The sequence below is a fragment of the Bubalus bubalis genome, chromosome 5 (genome assembly GCF_019923935.1).
Source record: "Bubalus bubalis isolate 160015118507 breed Murrah chromosome 5, NDDB_SH_1, whole genome shotgun sequence".
In the NCBI taxonomy this organism is placed as follows: domain Eukaryota; kingdom Metazoa; phylum Chordata; class Mammalia; order Artiodactyla; family Bovidae; genus Bubalus; species Bubalus bubalis.
Window position 1 is genome coordinate 93,806,781 of NC_059161.1, and position 21,535 is coordinate 93,828,315.

The 21,535-nt window shown below is 41.1% G+C and overlaps 1 long non-coding RNA gene across 1 annotated transcript; it reads right to left on the reverse strand.

The window, feature by feature from the left end:
• Positions 1 to 2,065: 2,065 nt before the first annotated feature.
• Positions 2,066 to 3,254, reverse strand: LOC123333769. The gene is made up of 2 exons (XR_006551314.2): positions 2,914 to 3,254; positions 2,066 to 2,386 (listed from the first exon to the last, which is right to left on the reverse strand). It is a non-coding gene; the product is annotated as an uncharacterized LOC123333769 (long non-coding RNA).
• Between the last annotated feature and the right edge of the window lie 18,281 nt (positions 3,255 to 21,535).

Consider the following 21,535-nt stretch of genomic DNA (forward strand, 5'->3'; position numbering starts at 1 on the left):
ACTTATATGCAACTCAATGAATTGAAGGAAGTCTTATCATTCAAATTCTGAATTCATTGAAGGGTAAAACAAGAAGAACTGGACCAAAGCCATTCTTTATCTTCAGTCAAATGTGTCCTTGAGGTAAACTTCAAGGTCAGAAATAGAAAAGTAAAGTTTAATGTTTTTGCATTCCTGAATTTATGGACTGTGAAAATATTATACATTGTATAAATTTCACATTAGGATCTTTTGGTACCATTCTGACAGTTCTAGAAAATTGGCCACTTAATTAATTAATACATTAAAATTATGTTTTGAAAATTATTCTATTTGTATAAAAAAGAATAAGGCCTGATTCTTCAAGTGTTCCTAGACCAGTGACATACACATAAATTGTAACAGATGCCCAATTGAGGATAGAAGTTGGCTGTACTATATTGATCAGTGAAGAAATTTGGAGAAGGAATCTCTTTTGTAGTAGGAAAGAAGGGCATTGAATTTATCCAGTAGAGACATAATGAATTAAAGTAATAAGTTATGAAAAATGAATAGGTTTATAAGATCTGGTAGAAAGATAAAAACAAAGCTAGAAGGATGTCTTACTTTCTTCAAACTGTGTGAATGAAGGGAATAGGGTCATAGAGTTTTACTGACTATAATTAAGAATTCCATAATCTCTGAACTGTCATACACCATGTTACCCGGTGGAAATTCTTGGGCCTGGTGAGGCCAGACCAGACCACAGTGAGACCAAACCAGTTGAAACACTGGAGTTTGGAGCTGAAAAGGGTTTATCGCAGAGCCATTCAAGGAGACGTTGGCTCATGCTTCCCCCCAAATCCTGAACTCTCTGAAGGGTTTCAAGAAAGCATTTTTTAAAGGCAAGGTGAGGGAGTGGTGTGGTTGGTTGTAGGGAACTTCTTAGTGTGGGAATCCTTTGTTTCTGTAGATATTCACAGAGGTCAGATCGCAATTTTCCTATAAAACTCTAACAAGACAAATGTTCTCCGTTCTGCAACTTTTAATCTCTATATGGATGGAAAAGTGTCCTACCTTTAAAGGTCAGAGCCTTAAGAATGGGCTGTCCTGTACATTTCAAGCTATAGGCAACATTCTTAACTCTAAGCAAAAGCAATAGCGTGCAAAAACTAAAGTAAAAGAAACATCTAGTATGGAGTCACCTGTGTTCTTTTCCTTTACAACAATTCCTGATTACCCTGGCCCTGGGTCCTCCAACTTATGATGATAATCTTATAATAAGACAGGTGAGATGCCAGTGAAGGATGCAAGAGAGTGTAGGCATGTGCTAAAGAAAACTGTTTTGATAAAAAGTGATAACAGGTTTAGGAGAAACTTGCCACAGAGCATAGTAGGGGATAATGTGAATGATACACTAAAAGGTTAACTTGTCTGACTGGACGCCTCTGTAAATAGCGCCTGCTTTTAGTTCCTCCCGTTGATTTGGTTACATGGAGAGTCAGTAAGTCAGAGAAAATATATATTGATGTGTTCTTGTCTATCCCTTCCATTAGGGTTGGTACCTGGAATGGACTTCAGAATACAGAAAGCCTAAACAGTTCTTGATGTTCAGTTCAGTTCAGTTGCTCAGTCGTGTCCGACTCTTTGCGACCCCCTGAATCACAGCACGCCAGGCCTCCCTGTCCATCACCAACTCCTGGAGTTCACTCAGACTCACGCCCATTGAGTCAGTGATGCCATGCAGCCATCTCATCCTCTGTCGTCCTCTTCTCCTCCTGCCCCCAATCCCTCCCAGCATCAGAGTCTTTTCCAATGAGTCAACTCTTTGCATGAGGTGGCCAAAGTACTGGAGTTTCAGCTTTAGCATCAGTCCTTCCAAAGAAATCCCAGGAGTGATCTCCTTCAGAATGGACTGGTTGGATCTCCTTGCAGTCCAAAGGACTCTCAAGAGTATTCTCCAGCACCACAGTTGAAAAGGATCAATTCTTTGGCACTCAGCTTTCTTCAGAGTCCAACTCTCACATCTATACATGACCACTGGAAAAACTATAGCCTTGACTAGATGGACTTTGTTGGCACTTCTATATAATTTGGGAAATAATTGATATGAGCAGCCTTTTATTGACCCCATTGTCCCTTACATTGGTCCTTGTAAACGGAAATCATCTGAATGGGGATGTATGATTAGATAATGGCATACTTGACCTGGTGTTTGAGTAGGGTGTGAGCTGATCACTGAGGAGAGATTCTTATCCCAGCTCAACCAACAGGAGCTTCCAGAGATGCAATTAACTGGCATGCAGGGATCTCAGGGATGACTCCATCTGGAATTCTCATAGGATTAGTCTCTCTCAAGCCATATATGTTTGATTTAATACAGATTTGGTTTTGGAAATGCATGTAGCTTTCACATCCATAAGGAGACCTGCAAAGAGTTAATTCAGTGAATAGATTTGTAATTATTTATAGCAAGTGGGGACAGGAGGAGAAGGGGACGACAGAGCATGAGATGGCTGGATAGCATCACTGACTCGATGGACATGAGTCTGAGCGAACTCCGGGAGCTGGTGATGGACAGGGAGGCCTGGTGTGCTGCGATTCATGGGGTCGCAAATAGTCAGACATGACTGAGCGACTGAACTGAACTGATAGCAAGTGAAGGGTCTCTCATACATGGAAAAGTGTGGGGAAGGGTGGCAGCAAGTTAATAGGATTTGTCTGCAAGGTTTGGACAATATGATAATTAGAATGAGTCAAAAATCACTGTAAGACAAGAAAGCCAGGGCTGACTGTACTGATGGCATCTTTGAAAGCCCAGTGTCCACATCACCAGTTTCAAGAAGACCTTGAGCTGAGTCTAAGAGAAAGTATAGGAGGACCAACTGGAAAGGAGCATCCCTGGAGGGGAGACTAATTTTTATGGAAGTTTTCATGGCCAGGAAGTATATATACCTGTTAGTCTTGACCGCTGACTGTAGTCATCAACCCAGGGTGAAAAACCAGCTGACACAGTCCCAGGCAGTGTCCATGAGAGCAGGGAGGCAGTCTATAAGCCATAAGGTAGATGTTCTGGCAGATTCCTTGAGCCCCGCATCCCTGAATTGGGACTACTGGTCCTCATGAAGGAGTTCAGGGTAAGAAAGAGAGCAAGAGACTCCAGGGGAGGCCGTGTCACAGCTTCACAGATAAACTCTAAAATTATCCCAGAGATAATTTTCTTTCTTTTCTTTCTTTCTTTCTTTCTTTTTTTTTTTCAGTGTTACAGCTCTATTTTATTTAGAAGATAGCAGGAGAGTGAGAGCGAGAAAGAGAGAGAGAAAGAAAAGAGCACACGCACGCGCGCGCGAGAGTCCGTGAGAAAGCGCTTTGGCTCCTCCTTTTATATATTTTTTCCTCCACCTGGGCCTGCCCTATGCAAATTGGGCTTAGCCAGGAGTGCTGTTTGTTCTGCCTGAAGTTTTCACTCTGGTCCTCGGACCTTCCTTTGACCTTCCTTGTCTTTTAGCCACCGCCATTTTGGACTCCTTTTCCCTATTCTACCTACCTAACATTCCCCCCTCAAGAGATGGGAGGCCCAATTCTTTGGGAATAGGGGCGTCGAGGTCTTTCTGGCTACTTCCTGCTGAACTGGGGCGGCAAGGGGTATTGGGCCTCCCCCTCTTGCTAGTCTCAATCCTGAGTCCTTATAGCGGTGTCCAAGGGTGTGTGATATTTTCCGTGGTCAGCTGTAGTTTTATATCTTTGTTGAACTGGCACTGCATGTTGTAGCTGGTTGACCTGGGCAGATACAAAGCAGGTTAGACACTTGACAGTACATGGAATAATCATAGGCATCATCAATATAGCATAACAAGGACTAGTAGGGACATTGGTCAATTTTAAATTCACATTGCCAGGATAGCTCAAGTCCCTCCTTGTTCAGGGATCAGAAGATCTATCTCCTGTCTGTCTTGGAGTACAATCTCTGTCAAGCTGTGTTGGCTCCTTAGAGTTATCCTGAGAAATCTTATCCCCAGAAACCAGATTTTGGGCGTGTTCATTAGAATGACACTCATTTGCAGTCCTGAATAGGTATCTGAGATCTCCCAGGGGCTCACAGGTGTATTGAGTGTCCTCTTCTGTTTTCTTCCACGGCTTGACTCGTGAGTAGTGAATCCAGGAGTCATGTCCTGGTACCTTGACTGCTGTGAGGGTAGAAAGTATTACAGGGGAGGGGCCCTTCCATGTGGGCTGGAGTTGAGCCTTTGGGGACCCATCTTTCCAGACTTTAATTAGGACTTGAGTCCCTGGAGCATATAGTGGTGACTCTTTAGAATCTTTTGGGTCCTGGTTCATACCCCACAAGTGTATATCCTGTTGGAATTGCCCAATGGCCATGGTATAAGACTGGAGGGTCTGAACCTCTGGATCTAGGAAGATGTCACTGACATAAACAAAAGGTCTCCCATATAGCATCTCATAAGGACTAAGACCAACCTGTTCCTTAGGGGCAATGCGGGTGCAGAGGAGAGCTATTGGTAAAGCCTCCTTCCATCCCAGGGAGGTCTCCTGGGTTATCTTTTTTATCACTGATTTTAAGAATTGATTGGCTCTTTATACTTTTCCTGAAGATTGAGGCCTCCAGGCACAATGGAGATAATAAGTAATGCCCAATGCTTTCGAGACTTCTTGGGTGACCTTAGAAGTAAATGATGTCCCATTGTCACTTTGTAATGACCTGGGCAGACCAAATCGTGGAATGATTTCATGGAGCAGTTTTTTTACCACCTCCTCAGCCTTCTCAGTCTGGGTGGGAAAGCCTTCAATCCATCCTGTGAATGTATCTATCATGATTAATAGGTATTTATACCCTTGAGAAACTGGCATCTGGGTGAAGTCCATCTGCCAGTCCTCTCCTGGGTAGGCCTCACATCATTGGACGGGCTGGGCCAGCTGGAGTCTTCGATCTCCTTGTGGGTTGTTTAATTGGCAAGTGGGACAAGAGGAGACCACCTGTCTTATAGTTGTTTGGAGGCCTGTTCCTCTGAAAGACCTTTCTAGTAATCTTTGGAGGGCCTTTTCTCCTAAATGAGTAGTGGCATGTAAGGAGTTAACCAACTTCCATTGGAGGTTTCCAGGCAGAAAAAGGAGTCCCTCCTTTTGGAACCACCCCATATGATCTTCTTGAAAGCCCTCGCTCTTAGCTTTAAGAGTCTCACCTTCAGTATATGAAGGAGTTTCTGGCAAATTAGTCTGTGGAACTAAGGTGGCAATCCCTATTAGGTCATGGTTCTGTAATGCTGCTCTCTTAGCTGCCTGATCAGCTGCTTGGTTCCCTCGTGCCACTTGCGTGTTCCCTTTTTGGTGTCCTTTACAGTGGGAGACTGAAACCTCAGTGGGAAGATGGACTGCCTCCAAGAGTCGAAGAATCTGATCACCATATTTGATTGGGGACCCTCGGGTGGTCAAGTGGCCTCTTTCTTTCCAAACAGCCGCATGTGCATGTAGCACCAGAAAGGCATACTTGGAGTCAGTGTAAATGTCTATTCTTTTTCCTTTTCCCAGCTCTAAAGCTCGAGTCAGGGCTATGAGCTCAGCTAATTGGGCTGAAGTACCTGGTGGCAGAGGCTTAGCCTCTATGTTCTCAAAATTGGAGACTACTGCATCCCCGGCTCTTCTTTTTCCATCCAAGACAAAGCTGCTTCCATCAGTGTACCAGATTTCTTCAGGATTGGTCAGAGGATCTTCTGACAATCCCTCTCGGGGTTTTGTCCAGTGGTCCAAGATTTCTAGACAAGAGTGAAAAGGGGGAGAGCCCTCGGGGGTAGGTAGGAGGGTGGCTGGGTTAAGAACCTCACAAGGGGGTATAGTGAGGCCTGGATTTTCCATCAGCATTACTTGATATCTGAGGATTCTTTGATCAGACATCCATAAATGGCCTCTCCCATTTAGGAGTTGTTTTACTTGGTGGCTGGTAAAAATAGTTAGTTTGCCCCCAAAGGAGAGTTTTAAGCATCTTCTATCATGATTGCAATAGCTGCAAGATTTCGAAGGCAGGGGGCTAACCTTGGGACATTGGATCGAGCCTCTTGGATAACTAAGCTAGAGGCTGGGGCTCAGATCCCAACCTTTGAGTTAACACTCCCAAGGCTATTCCCTCTCTTTCATGGACATAAAGTTGGAATGCTTTTTCTGGGTCTGGCAAGCTCAAGGCAGGTGTCTGAGTTAAGGCCTGTTTTAGTGTAGCCTCTGCCTTCTTTTGAGGAGTTCCCCACATCAGTGGGATTGAATCATCTCGTCCCTTTAAGCTTTCATATAAGGGCTGGGCATTTAGACCATAGTTGGGTATCCAGATTCTACAATAACCAGTTAGCCCCAGGAAAGCTCGCAATTGTTTCCGAGTCGTGGGGGAGGACAACTGGAGGATTCCTTGTACCTGATCAGAGGACAGCCTCCTGGACCCGTGTGTAATCTGAACTCCCAGGTAAGTCCCGAGCGTCTCTTTTGAGAGGATATTGTTTCCAGTTAGGAAACCGAGTGGGATCTCGGAGGACAATGATGACTGGTTCAGCTTGGTGGGCTCGTCCAGGAATCCCCTGATCCCACACCTGGGGGTTAATTCGTCTTCCCATAGTTTTTGGTCCCTCTCTATTGAAGGTGTAATGGGTTCTTCAGTAGTAACCAGGAGCTGTAGAGCTCTAGGGGCTGAAAAACTTCCCATAACAAGGGTGGTCCCCAGTTTAGTGAGTATATCTCTTCCCAATAAGGGGGTAGGACACTCAGGGACCATCAGAAACTGGTGGGAAAATATTTGTCCATTCCAGCAACAAAGAAGTGCTCAGGTGAATCTTTTAGTAGTTGCTTTTCCTGTAGCACCCAAAATGGTACAGGTTTGGGAGGAGAAGGCTCCCGAGTAGGAGATCAAGACAGAGTAGGTAGCCCCTGTGTCACCCAAGAAATTCTCAGACCTACCTGCCACATCCAGTTGCACCCTTGGCTCCAGCACCGTGATGGTTATCTGTGACAGGCGGGCTGGCTGGAGTGGGCCGCTTCAGTCCTCTTGAACCATCGTGAGGGTAGGCTTGGCACTTGACCTTGAGGCTCTTGAGTCCCGAGGGCAGAGTGCCGCCCAATGTCCCAGTTGATGGCATTTGTGGCAAGCCGTTCTAGGAGACTTGTCACGGTTTGGACACTCTTTGGCCCAATGCCCCGCCTGTCTACAGATCAGGCGTCTGTCTCGTGCCTTGTCCTTCAAGGACTCGGGGTTTGCCATAGGGCTTCTCTGGAGGGTGGCCAGCATCTGGGCATGCCTTGTCTCTTTCTTTCTCTCCTTCTCCTGGGCCTTGGCCTCCTTCTCTTGTTCTGTTATAAAAGGTATTGGTGGCTGTCTGGACCATCTCATCTAAAAAGGCAGCAGGGTCCTGCTGTTGTAGTTGCTGTAACTTAATTCTGATATCTGATGCACATTGGGACAGGAATTTGTCCTTTAAAATCACCCGTCCCTCATAAGAATCTAAGTCCAGGTTGGTAAACTTTTGGAGTGTCTCTTTTAGCCTCTCCAGAAAGGCAATGGGGTTCTCATTGGGCTCCTGAGTTATTGCTAAGACTGGGCACAGTCCCGCAAGTAATAGGCTTCTTTCTGTTTCCATAGGTAGACTTCCTTAGGGGTGAGTCTTTGTGAAGCTTATCCTACCCAGAACTGTTGCAACCTGAGAGCCAGGCATCCCTGGGTCAGGGTGCAGATCCTCAGGCAGGCTGAGGTGTGACAGCCTCCTAGAGATTGAATCCCCGGGCAGGTTGAGGTGTGACGGCCTCCCGAGGATTGGGTCCCTGGGCAGGTCGAGGCGTGACGACCTCCTGGGACCCCTGGGACTAGAGGATCCCCGAACAGGTTGAGGCGTGACAACCTTTCGAAGACCGATCCCTAGGCAGGTCAAGGCGTGATGACCTCCTGGGACCCCCCGGACTGGAGTTTGGGCATTCCCAAGATCTCCAGTGTGATCAATGCTGGGTAGAATTAAGAGATTTGTAACTCATTGCTAGTTTGCCCACCATGGACGGGAATAGATACGATATAAGTTCATCTTACCCAGAACTGTTGCAACCTGAGAGCCAGGTGTCCCCGGGTCAGGGTGCAGATCCCCAGGCAGACTGAGGTGTGACAGCCTCCTAGAGATCGAATCCCCAGGCAGGTCAAGGCATGACGGCCTCCCGAGGATTGGGTCCCTGGGCAGGTCGAGGTGTGACGACGTCCTGGGACCCCTGGGACTAAAGGATCCCTGAACAGGTTGAGGTGTGACAACCTTTCGAAGACCGATCCCTAGGCAGGTCAAGGCGTGATGACCTCCTGGGGCCCCCCGAACTGGAGTTTGGGCATCCCCAAGATCTCCAGTGTTAACAATGCTGGGTAGAATTAAGAGGTTTGTTTGGCCCACTGTGGACGGGAATAGATATGATGTAAGTTCATCCTACCCAGAACTGTTGCAACCTGAGAGCCAGGCGTCCCCGGGTCAGGGTGCAGATCCCCAGGCAGACTGAGGCGTGACAGCCTTCTAGAGATTGAATCCCTGGGCAGGTCGAGGCGTGACAGCCTCCCGAGGATTGGGTCCCTGGGCAGGTTGAGGCATTACGACCTCCTGGGACCCTTGGGACTAAAGGATCCCCGAATAGGTTGAGGCATGACAACCTTTCGAAGACCGATCCCTAGGCAGGTCAAGGCATGATGACCTCCTGGGACCCCCCAGAATGGAGTTTGGGCATCCCCAAGATCTCCAGTGTGACCAGTATTGGGTAGGATTAGGGGGTTGGATATTATAGAGTATTTCCTTCCCAAGACCAACTATTTTCTGGTTGTCTCTCCAGAAGATTGTAGAGGCAGTCTTGTGGGTCTGGACGGGGCTCAGGAAAAGAGCATGAAACAGGAGGGAAGGAGGCAGAGCACAAACTTTGAAAGAATGACATAGCACAAGGGTATAATGTAAACGAATTAAAATCAATTGGGTCCAAGATGACAAGTCAAATTCAAGTAAGCCTTAATCCCCAGTCTATAAACCAACAGACACACCCAGAGGTGGCAAAGCAGCTCCAAGGCACAAGGTCAGAAGAGGGAGGAGTGGGTGGTTCCCCAATGGCTGGGATGATCCTCTCACTCATTAGCATATGAATTCCATTCCCTCACAAAACCTAGCCAGGCCTAATTCCATGGCTGCAGCCCTTGCCCTCAGCAATGGTTCACACCCTGAAGGGTGGCTTCTCTCTGGATCCTAACAAATCTACCTCTTATCACTTTGTCTCTCAATGAATTTTTGCAATGAGGCATCAGAGCCTGAGTTTCATTAGTTTTGGCCGGGCTTGAGTCTTGGGAGAGAGCTGAAGGACAGGAGGAAAAAGCAGTGGGGAAAACGTGCCAAGGAATCCCCTTCATAGCCCGCTGGAAAATTTGCTGAATATCTGACCGGTGCTCACAGTTTCATTGGTCTGATCCTTGGCAAAGAGAAGAGAAAGGACAGAAGAACCCTCACCGGCTTGTGTAACAGCTACTGGGGCTCAGCAGATAGCGCCTTTGGGACATGCTAAGGAATAGCCTCTCCAGAGTCCCTCAATTGTGCCCCTGCCGCCCGCCTGTTTGCGGGAGGTTTAAGGAAACAAGAAACGAGAGATTGTAAAGGTCCCTCCAGCCATAGGAGCGAGGACCTCTTACCTTAACCGGAGGTCTTCTGGAATCTGAGACTAGGCCGTGTGTGCTTTCTGCTGAGTTCGTTTTTTGCTGTCCCGGTTTCCAGCACGATGGGCCTTCCCCTGCGCTGGGTTTCTTTGCCTTCCACTTCTAGCGCAGGAGCTTCACTGAGTTGGGCTCCTGTTGTGCTTGGCCTCTTCCACGTAGAGGTTGTTTCAGCCAGGTTATATCCAAGTCACGGCACCATAGATGTCACATGAGTGTTATGTTCCTCGGTTCTTTGTCTCGTCAAAACAAGGATTTGGAGCGACGGACATTAAAGCCCTCGGTGCATCACAGCTCTTGGGTCTTGGACAAACCATGCTACAGCTCTTAGGCAAATCAGTGTTACAGCTCTATTTTATTTAGAAGATAGCAGGAGAGGGAGAGAGAGTGAGAGAGAGAGATAGAAAGAAAAGAGCACATGCACGCGGGAGAGAGAGTCCGTGAGAAAGCCAGAGATAATTTTTTTTCTTCCAGAACTTTAGTTTTGAGAAAAAGAACCCTGATAATTATTGTTCTTCTTGTCTATCCACTCCTCCTACTCTCTCTTAGCTCTAATTCAGCAGGTTTGTTATTCATAATACACATGTGTGCTTGAAACATATTAATAAAATACTGTGACATCAAATAGGGCATGGCATATAATAATATGCTCATTATACCAAGATCATCTCAATTTAGTATTTTAAGAAGTATGAGCTTTCTTAAAAACAGTAAATCTCTTAATTTAAAAAATGTTCATATGTGCAACCACTAGCTAGACCACAGCAACCATACACCTTTTATAAACAAAGTTCAGTTAAATGATATTTAACAGCTTATCAGTGACAATGCTATGTTCCCACTTAATTCAACTATGAAGCCATTAAACAATATTTTTTTAAACTCCAACTAGTTTCCAGTGTTTGTACAAATGAGAATTGCAAGGCTTCTTGTTGCCTGGAAGGAGAGAGATTTAACACAGACACATTTTATGACAAAATATTAACAATTAAATTTTGACTTGGAACCAGCTTTAAAAAGCATCTTTTGGAAAACAATCAACAAAGTCAGAGCTTTTGTTAACCTACTTCATTAACCTCTAAACTGTTGACATTTAAAAAATTTCCCTTGTTTTGTGGTCTTAGTTTTGCTGACAATTCACACTCTCTGCCAAAGAAATTATAATTTTACAACATTGCAAATACTAGATATTGTGATTCTCAATGCGTCTGAAATGGGAATCAATGTTAAAAATGACTGCACAGCAAAGGAAACCGTTGACAAAACAAAATCAGCCTGTTTAATGGGAGAAGATATTTGCAGATGACGTGACCAATAAGGGATTAATATCCAACATATGTAAACAGCTCATACAACTGAATGTCAAAACAGCAAATAATCCAATTAAAAAATGGGCAAAAGAACTGAATAAATGTTTTTCAAAGAGGACATGTCTATGGCCAATAGGAACATGAAAAGATGCACAACATTGACGAGTGGCCGAAATAGCTCAGTTTGGGAGAGCATTAGACCGAAGATGCTCAACATCACTAGTCATCAGGGCAATGCAAATCAAAACCACAATGATGTATCACCTCACACCTGTCAGGACGCCCATCATCACAAAGAACACGGCAAATGCTGGCTGGGATGTGGAGTAAAGGGAACCCTCGAATGTTCCTGGTGGGAATGTAAATCAGTGCAGCCACTGTGGAAAACTATATGGAGGTTTCTCAGAAACCTAAAAATAGAATTGCCATATGATCCTAGTGGCCGAATCATAATCATTTGAAAACAGGAAATGACAATTACGGTCAATAGAGTTAAACTGAATCTTGTGAATGCTCCATGAATTCATGATAAAGCAGAAATAAGAATGTTAACACAGATGAGCTAAAAATTGCTTTTCCAATACTGTGTGTAAACATGCCATATATGGACCAACTTAAACTCTGTGAGTTTTAAGCTGAATTTTAGACTAACAGGTTATTAATCAGAAATAATGGTCAAATGAGAAATGAGAGGAATTCTGATGACAGCATACAGATTTGGAAAGTAATGACATAGTGTTTTTATTAAGGTGAAAAGCTTTGAAAAGTATGTAAAATTTAGAAACATGTTGAGTACATAGTACTGATCAAAAGAAGAAATCAGTGGGAAACTCTATCTTATAGGAGATGGGGCAGCTGTCAGTGTTAGCAGACATAAATGAATTGCTAGTAAATCTAAAGCAAAAGAGAAATGTAGATATTAGTGAAAACTTATGGAGTAAGAGAACAAACAAGGCTACTGGAAGAATAGTGGACTACGTGAATCAAGGGATCAAGTACATGCATTGCTGGGCCAACGTGTGATTCTTCATTAAATGCATTTTTCTATAAAACCCTAAACATAACATGGGTCATTCCTACACTTGGCAACCTTCATCTTAGATTTCTTTTTCTGCCTCTTCTATTGGCTAAGTGGTGTTTTGACAATCCATAGCACTAAGTGGAGAAGGAAATGGCAACCCACTCTAGTGTTCTTGCCTGGAGAATCCCAGGGACAGAGGAGCCTGGTGGGCTGCTGTCTATGGGGTCGCACAGAGTCAGACACGACTGAAGCGACTTAGCAGCAGCAGCACTAAGTGGAAGAGAAGCAGAAGTCAGCATTGTGTGTGGTACACAGTGAGACACAAAGGAGGAAATACTGAACTAGAGTTCATAGGAGCTTCATCAAGTTGGTGGCACTTTATGTTTGGAACCTAAGGAATGAATAGGCATCCTCTGTCCTTTGAGAGGTTGAGGGAAGGAAGATAAAACTTTCCAAGGAAGAAGCATGGTATTTCCAGACAGGAAAGTGAGAAATGTGAGATACAATTGAGGAACTTCAACTTTTTGGAAAGGTTAGGGTATAGGATTCCAAGAAGAGGGAAATATGAGGTATCTTTCAGATGGTGAGGGGCCTTGTATGCTGGTGCAAAGCAGTTGGATCTTACAAGTATTGTGCTGAGGAAGAGTGAATAGATTTAACTAGCTTCTAATATTTGCACATGCAAACCATATTTTAACCTCAAGCTATAAAATCCCAAATTCACTGTTTGTACCTTTCATTGCGAACATAAAAAACCAATATTCATCTTAACTTTAAAAAAACCTGGAAGGTACACAGGAGGTTCATTTACATTTTAAAGAAATCAATATGAACTCTTCTATTGATGTAGACAATGCAAATTAAGCTCCAGCTAAAATAAAACAAATGAAATCAATTACATACCACAGGCTAACTTTACAGAACATCCTCTCCTGTCTTTACAGGGTCTCTTACTCCACACTTGATTGCCAATTGAGAACATTCCTTCTGCTCTGAGAAATCTGCATGATCAAGCCAGAGTTCACAATCTTTTCAGGCTGTAAATGTATTGGGTTGGCCAAAAAGTTCATACAGGAATGGAGTCACTTTTTTTTTTTAATGTCTTCTCTTGACTGCAGTCTTAGTGATAAACATTTGGTTCCTTCCTTTTTATCTCTTTGAAAAAAATAGAGCAACATACCTGAAGATTCTCTGATTTTAATTATCCAGGAAAAAAATATTGGGTATTGACTGTAACTCAACCACATTATTTTTTCTTTAGTGTTCATAGACAGCTAAGGGAGTAGGTATTATCATCAGCTTGGAAATAAGGAACCTGGTGCTTAAAGAATTTATGTATCCAAAGTCACACAGGAATGGATGTGTCTGTCAACTTGAAAGTACATTATCTTTTCCCTGCACTGTGCTCCTAAACACTGTAGAGAGACAAGCAGTTGACAGTGTTACTGTAGGGAAAGTTATGACGACATAGAGATGTTATACTAAGCTGCTAAGCTCTTAGGGTTACCAGGCCTGGGTGATACTTTCTCAGTCTCTCTTCCAGAGTCTCACAGGGACTTAATGTCCTACTGCTCTCTTTGTTTTTTATTCCTGAGAGTATTTTCATGACCTCATTTCAAAAGGGGGAGAACAGAGTATTAATAACCTACCAAGGGTCTTAGAGGGATTTCTGGAAAATGCATCTAGTTGTTTTAATCAATGATAACTAAGGTGTCAAGATTATGAAAAAAAATTTCTAATTCTCGAGCAGGGATTCTAGACAAAAGCAACGTCTGCAGTTAGGGGTCAAGCTATGGGCTTTTACTACCACTAGAGTCCATTAAAAAAGATGGAAAAGAACCAATATCATGTCTCGAAGTTATTTCAATTGGATATTTGTTAGCTAGGGGGAAACTCAGAGTCCAGAGAAAACTTTCTTAAGGGAATTTGACTTTTATCTATAAAATATGAATCAAGAGGCAAAAGAAGGTATTTGAAGATCGATTTAATACTCATACCTTTCAACTATGATGTGCCAGCAAGACCCTGCTCTTGATACTTGATGTATAGTAGATCTAATTCTCACAGCAACCTAAAGAAAAAAGTACTCTTAGCTTAGTAAACTTTATTTTTTTAGAGTAGTTTTAGGTTTTTAGCAAAACTGAGCAGCAAGTCCAGAGTTTTGATCCTTCACATGCACAGCCTCCTGTAGTGTCAAGGTCTTGCAGTATGAAGGTACATTTGTTAACAATCAATGAACCTACATGGATACATGATTATCACATAAAGTCCATAGGTTACACCAGAGTTCATCCTAGGTGTTGTTCATTCTATGGGCTTTGACAAATGAATGACATATATCCACCATTATAATATCATACAAATTTGTTTAATTGCTCCACAAATCCTCTGTGCTCTGCCTATTCACATCCATCCTTCTTCCCTGCTGCTGCTGCTGATAAGTCGCTTCAGTCGTGTCCGACTCTGTGCGACCCCATAGATGGAAGCCCACCAGGTTCCCCCGTCCCTGGGATTCTCCAGGCAAGAACACTGGAGTGGGTTGCCATTTCCTTCTCCAATGCAGGAAAGTGAAAAGACCTTGACAGTCTTTTCCAGAATTTCATCTCTTTGGAATCATATGGTTTGTAACCTTTTCAGATTGGGTTCTTTCACTTAGTAATATGCATTGAGTCTTTTCATGGCTTGATAGCTCATTTCATTTTAGTGATGAATAATGTTTCACTGTCTGGAGGTACCACAGTTTTTTATCCATTAACCTACTGAACGATATTCTTGATTGCTTCTTAGTTTTGGCAGTTATGAAGGAAATTGATATATTTTCTGGGCAGGTTTTTGTGTTGACATTGGTTTTCAGTTCATTTGAGTAAATACCAAGAAGCACAATTGCTGTATCGTATGGTAAAAGTGTGCTTACTTTTGTAGGAAATTGCCAGACTGTCTTCCAGAGTGATTATACCATTTTACATTCCCACGAGCAATCAATAAAAGTCCCTGGGCTCCACACATTCATCAGCAGTTGGCATTGTCACTGTTTTAGATTTTAGCCATTCTAATCTTATAGGATGGGCTTCCCACATGGCGTAGTGGTGAAGAATCCACCTGTCCACGTAGGCTACACAAGAGACATGGATTTGATCCTTGGATTGGGAAGAACCCCCTGGAGTAGGAAAAGGCAATCCACTCCAGTATTCTTGCCTGAAAAATTTCATGGACAGAGGAGCCTGGTGAGCTACAGTCTATGGGCTCACGAAGACATAACTGAGCACACACTCAATCTTCTGTGATGGGGTCTCACTTTTAATTTGTGACTTCTGAATGATGTATGCTGTTGAACATCTTTTCATATAAAAACTTGACATCTGTATATCTTTGTGAGGTGCCAGGTCTTTAGCTCATTTCTAGGTGGGTTTTCATTTTCTAATTATTGAATTTTAAGGTTTTTTTTAAAATATATTTTGGATAACAGTCCTTTATCAGATGTCTTGTGCAAATTTTTTTTTTTACCCCCCTAGTCTCTGGTGTATCTTCTCATTCCTTTGACATTGTCTTTCACAGAGCAGAAGTTTTTAATTTTAATGAAGCTCAGTTTATCAGTTATTTCTATTAGGGATAATGCCTTTGCTATCTATAAAGTCATTGCCTTGTCCAAGGTCATCTAGATTTTCTCTAGATTTATGCTATCCCTTAGGAATTTTAAAATTTTGCCTTTTATATTTAGGTCTATGATCCATTTTGAATTAATTTTTGTGAAAGGTGTAAGGTCTGTCTGGATTCCTTTTTAGTTTAGTTTCTTTTTTATTTTAAACTGTTTATTTTGTATTGGGATATAGCTGATTAACAATGTTGTGAGTTTCAGGTGAACAGTAAAGGGATTAAGCCATTTAGTTTCTTTTCTTTTCTTTTTTTTTCCATGTGAATTTCCAGGTCCAATACCAGCTGTTGAAAACTCTGTCTTCATTCCATTTTATTGAGTTTACTGATATGTCAAATATGAGGCTACTGTATCTATGTGGGTCTATTTCTGGGGTCTCTCTTCTGATCTATATGTACTTTTGCCACTACCATGCTACCTTGATTACTGTAGCTTGATAGTAAGTCTTGAAGTTGGGTAGTTCCAGTTCTCCAACTTTCTTCCCCTTTGATGTTGTGTTGACTCTTCTGGATCATTTCCCTTTCCATATAAACTGTAGAAACAGCTTGTTGATATCCACAGAATAACTTACTGAGATTTGATTTGGATTACAATGAATCTATAGATTAAGCTGGGAAGAACTGACATCTTTACAGTATTAAATCTTCCTATATATTAACATGGAATATCTTTTCATAGACTGTTGTACCATGATATCTGCTGGGGATTGGTTCCAGGATACCAAAAGCCATAGATACTCAAGAATCCTAAAATTGCATAGTGTTTGTATATAACCTATGTACATCCTCCTGTTTACTTTAATTCATTTCTAGATTGCTTATGCCAAATACAATATAAATGCTATGTGAATAGTTGTAATACAATGTAGATGATATGTAAATAGTGCCAGTGTGCAGCAAATTCAAGTTCTACTTTTAGAAAATTTCTGGAATTTTTTAATAAATATTTTTGATCCATAGGTGGCTGAATCTGTGAAAATGGAACATGTAGATATTAAGGCTGAACATATTTAATTTTGGGACTTTTTAAAAATAGAGGTTTTAGTTTTTCTCATGCAGATTGTCTGCATTTAGGTTGAATTTATGTCCAAGTATTTCATTTTTGGATGCTGATATAATAGTATATTTTAAGTTTCAAATTCCACCTGTTCATTGATAGTTTATTGGGAAGTTGATTTTTGTGTATTAAAAAATTGAATTCTTCAACCTTGTAATATTTGTGTATTGATTTTAGGAGTGTTTATGTTGATTCTTTCGAGTTTTCTGAATATACAATTACATCATCTGTGAACAAAGATAGTTTTATTTTATCTTGCCCAATATGTACATCTTTTGTTTCCCATCCATGACTGCATAATGCATAATTATCTAGAACTACCAGTATGATGTTGAAAAGCAGTGGTGAGGGAATATCTTTCCTTGCTCCTGATCATCAAATTTCTCACATTAAGCATGGTGTTAGGTGTACGATTTTTGCTGATATCCCTTGTCAAGTTGAGGAAGATACTTACAGTCTTTATCTTGGATGGGTGCTGCTGTGCCATGCTCAGTTCCTTCAGTCGTGTCTGACTGTTTGCAACCCTATAGACTGTAGCCCGCCAGGCTCCTCTGTCCATGGGGTTCTCCAGGCAAGATACTGGAGTACCCAGTATTGCCATCATTGCCATGATGGATTCTGTCAAATGCTTTGCTTTTCTGTATCTGTTGATATAATCATGTGATTTTTCTTCTTTAGTCTTTTGATGTGATGGATTATACCAGTTTTCAAGTGTTGAACTGGCCTAGCATAACTGGGGTATATCCTACTTGGTTGTATTATATAATTCTTATAATACATTGTTGGATTTTATTTGATAATATTTTTCTTGAAGATTTTTGCATCTATATTTATGAGAAATACTGATCTATAAGTTTTTTTGTAATATTAACATGGAATATCTTTTCATATACTGTTGTACCATGATATCTGCTGGGGATTGGTTCCGGGATACCAAAAGCCATAGATACTCAAGTATCTAAAATTGCATAGTGTTTGTATATAACCTATGTACATCCTCCTGTTTACTTTAATTCATTTCTAGATTGCTTATGCCAAATACAATATAAATGCTATGTGAATAGTTGTAGGGTTTGATATAGGCTAAAACTGCAGATGGTGACTGCAGCCATGAAATTAAAAGATGCTTACTCCTTAGAAGAAAAATTATGACCAACCTAGACAGCATATTCAAAAGCAGAGACATTACCTTGCCCACAAAGATCCGTCTAGTCAAGGCTATGGTTTTTCCAGTGGTCATCTATGGATGTGAGAGTTGGACTGTGAAGAAAGCTGAGCACCGAAGAATTGATGCTTTTGAACTGTGGTGTTGGAGAAGACTCTTGAGAGTCCCTTGGACTGCAAGGAGATCCAACCAGTCCATTCTAAAGGAGATCAGCCCTGGGTGTTCTTTGGAAGGAATGATGATAAAGCTGAAGCTCCAGTACTTTGGCCACCTCATGTGAAGTGTTGACTCGTTGGAAAAGACTCTGATGCTGGGAGGGATTGGGGGCAGGAGGAGAAGGGGACGACAGAGGATGAGATGGCTGGATGGCATCACTGACTTGATGGACGTGAGTTTGAGCAAACTCCGGGAGTTGGTGATGGACAGGGAGGCCTGGCGTGCTGCGATTCATGGGGTCCCAAAGAGTTGGACACGACTGAGTGACTGAACTGAACTGAACTGAATGCTGGCTTCATAAATAGAGTTAGGAAATATTTCCTCTCCTATCTTCTGAGAGAGATTGTAGAAAAACTGATATATTTTTTTCCTTAAATGTTTGGTATAATTCACCAGCAAACCCATATGGTGCTTTCTGTTTTGGAAGATTGTTAATGATTGGTACAGTTTCTTTAATGAGTAAAGACCTATTCAGATTGTCTATTTTTTTGTGTGTGAGTTTGACAGATTGTGTCTTTTCAGAGATTGGTCTATTTTATCTATGTTATCAAGTTTGAGGGCTAAGAGTTACTCATAATGCCTATTGTTTATCCTTTTAATGTCCATGAGATCTGTAATGATGTTACATCTTTCATTTCTGATACTAGTAATATGTATTTTTTCTCCTTTATTTAAAAAAGTTACCCTGGCTAGAAATGTCAATTTTATGGATATTTCGAAGACCAAGCTTTTGGATTCGTTGTGTTTTTTTTTTTTTTCCTGTTTATTTCCTGTGTTCAAATTCATTGATTTTTAAATTTAACTTACATATTTCTTCTTTCTTACTTAATTTCAGTTTAATTTGCTCTTCTTTTCTAGTTTCCTAAGTTAAAAGTTTAGATGGTTAATTTTAGATCTTTCTTCTTTTCTAATATAGAGTTTCAATACTTTAAGTTACCATTTAAGCCCTGCTTTCACTGCATCTCACTAATTTTGATATGTTGTATTCTCATTTTCATTTAGTTGAAATATTTCTTAATTTTTCTTGATTCATTATTTAGAAGCATGTTGTTTAATCTCCCAAGTATTTTTGGAACTTTTCAGTTATCTTTCTGCTATTTATTTTTAAATCTGTACTTATATATTTCTGTTATTTATTTCTAGTTTAATTCTACTATGGTCTGAGAGCAATTATTGTCTGATTTCTATTCTTTTAATCTTGTTAAGGTGCGTTTTATAACTCAGAACGTGGTCTGTCTTGGTGATGTTCCTTGTAAGCTGGAGAATGAGAAGAATGTTTATTTTGCTATTGCTGAGTGAAATAGTCTGTAGATGTCAATGATATTTAGTTGACTGAGGTTGCTGTTGCGTTCAACTGTATCTTTACTGATTTTCTAATGAATCTGCACATTTCTAATGCAGGGTGATATTTCCAACTACAGTTGTGGATTCATCTATTTCTCTTTGCAGTTCTATTAGATTTTGCCTCCTGTGTTTTGATGCTTTGTTGTTGGGTATATATATATACACACACACATATATATATATCATCTTTATATATATATATCCTTATGTAGATCATCTTTATGTGTATATATGTAATCATTATATATATATATATATATCATCTTTATATATATAAAGATGTACTTTTTAGGAGAATTGGCCTTTTTTTTATCATTATATAATAACCTTCTTTGCCCCTGATAGCTTTCTTTACTCTAAAGTATGTGTTGTCTGAAATTAGTTACTCTAGCTTTCTTTTGATTCAGTTCAGTTCAGTTGCTCAGTTGTGTCTGACTCTGCGACCCAATTAATTGCAGCACGCCAGACCTCCCTGTCCATCACAAACTCCCGGAGTTCACTCAAACTCATGTGCAAAGAGTCGGTGATACCATCCAGCCATCTCATCCTCTGTCGTCCCCTTCTCCTCCTGCCCCCAATCCCTCCCAGCATCAGAGTCTTTTCCAATGAGTCAACTCTTCGCATGAGGTGGCCAAAGTACTGGAGTTTCAGCTTTAGCATCATTCCTTCCAAAGAACACCCAGGGCTGATCTCCTTTAGAGTGGACTGGTTGGATCTCCTTTGCAGTCCAAGGGACTCTCAAGAGTCTTCTCCAATACCACAGTTCAAAAGCATCAATTCTTCGGCGCCTAGCTTTCTTCACAGTCCAACTCTCACATCCATAGATGACCACTGGAAAAACCATAGCCTTGACTAGACGGACCTTTGTGGGCAAAGTAATGTCTCTGCTTTTCAATATGCTATCTAGGTTGGTCATAACTGTTCACATTGTATATCTTTCTCTTTACTTTTGACCTGCTTCTTTTTGCTCAAAGAGGATTTCCTGCAGACCACTTATATTTGGGTCTTGTTGTTTGATCCACTCTGACAGTCTTTCTATTTTCATTGGTGTATTAGGATCATTGACAAAGTAATTACTGATATACTTGAATCAATAGCAATTGTATTTGCTACTCTGTTCATTGCTCTTGTTCTTTGTTCCTATTTTTGTTTTCTACACTTTTGTGGTTTTAATAGAGGTTTAATACACTTTAACTTTCTCTCTTGTCTTTTCATTTCAATTATGCTTTTTAAATGATTGCTCTGGATTTTCCAAAATACATTTACAAATAATCCAAGTTCCCTTTTAATAAATAACATGCTACTGCTTTGCAAGTAGTACATTATAATAACAAAATATTTCTAATTCTTCTGTCCTATTCCCATGTCATTGCTGTCATTTGTTTTACTTATACATAAGCAAATCTATCTATCTACCTATATATATTTTCCTAAAATATTGTTGCTGTTATTATTTTGAACAAACTGTTACCTGTTTACATTAAATAAGAATAAGAAAGGAAAGCTATTATTTTATCTTCAGTTACTCCTTATTCAGTTCTCTTCCTTTATATACATCCAAATTTTTGAACTATATTATTTTTCTCCTCTCTAAAGAACTTCTTTTAACATTTTCTGTAAGGCAGGTCCACTGGCAACAGATTCCTCCAAATTTTGTTTCTGAGAAAAATTTTATTTTATTTTTTTACTTTTGAAGGATATCATAGGATACATAATTCTAGGTTGTTTTTTCTCTCAAAACTGTGAATGTTTCACTTTGCTCTTCTTGCTTTCATAGTTTCTGAGGAGAAATTGGATATGATTATTATCTTTACTTCTCAATAGATGAGATGTTTTTTCCCTTTGGTTTCACCAAAGATTTTTTATTTATCTTAGATTTTCTGCAGTTTGACTACAATATGCTTAGTTGTAGTGTTTTTTAGGAGAAGGCAATGGCACCCCACTCCGGTACTCTTGCCTAGAGAATCCCATGGACGGAGGAGCCTGGTGGGCTGCAGTCCATGGGGTCTCTTAGAGTCGGACATGACTGAGCGAATTCACTTTCACTTTTCACTTTCATGAATTGGAGAAGGAAATGGCAACCCACTCCAGTGTTCTTGCCTGGAGAATC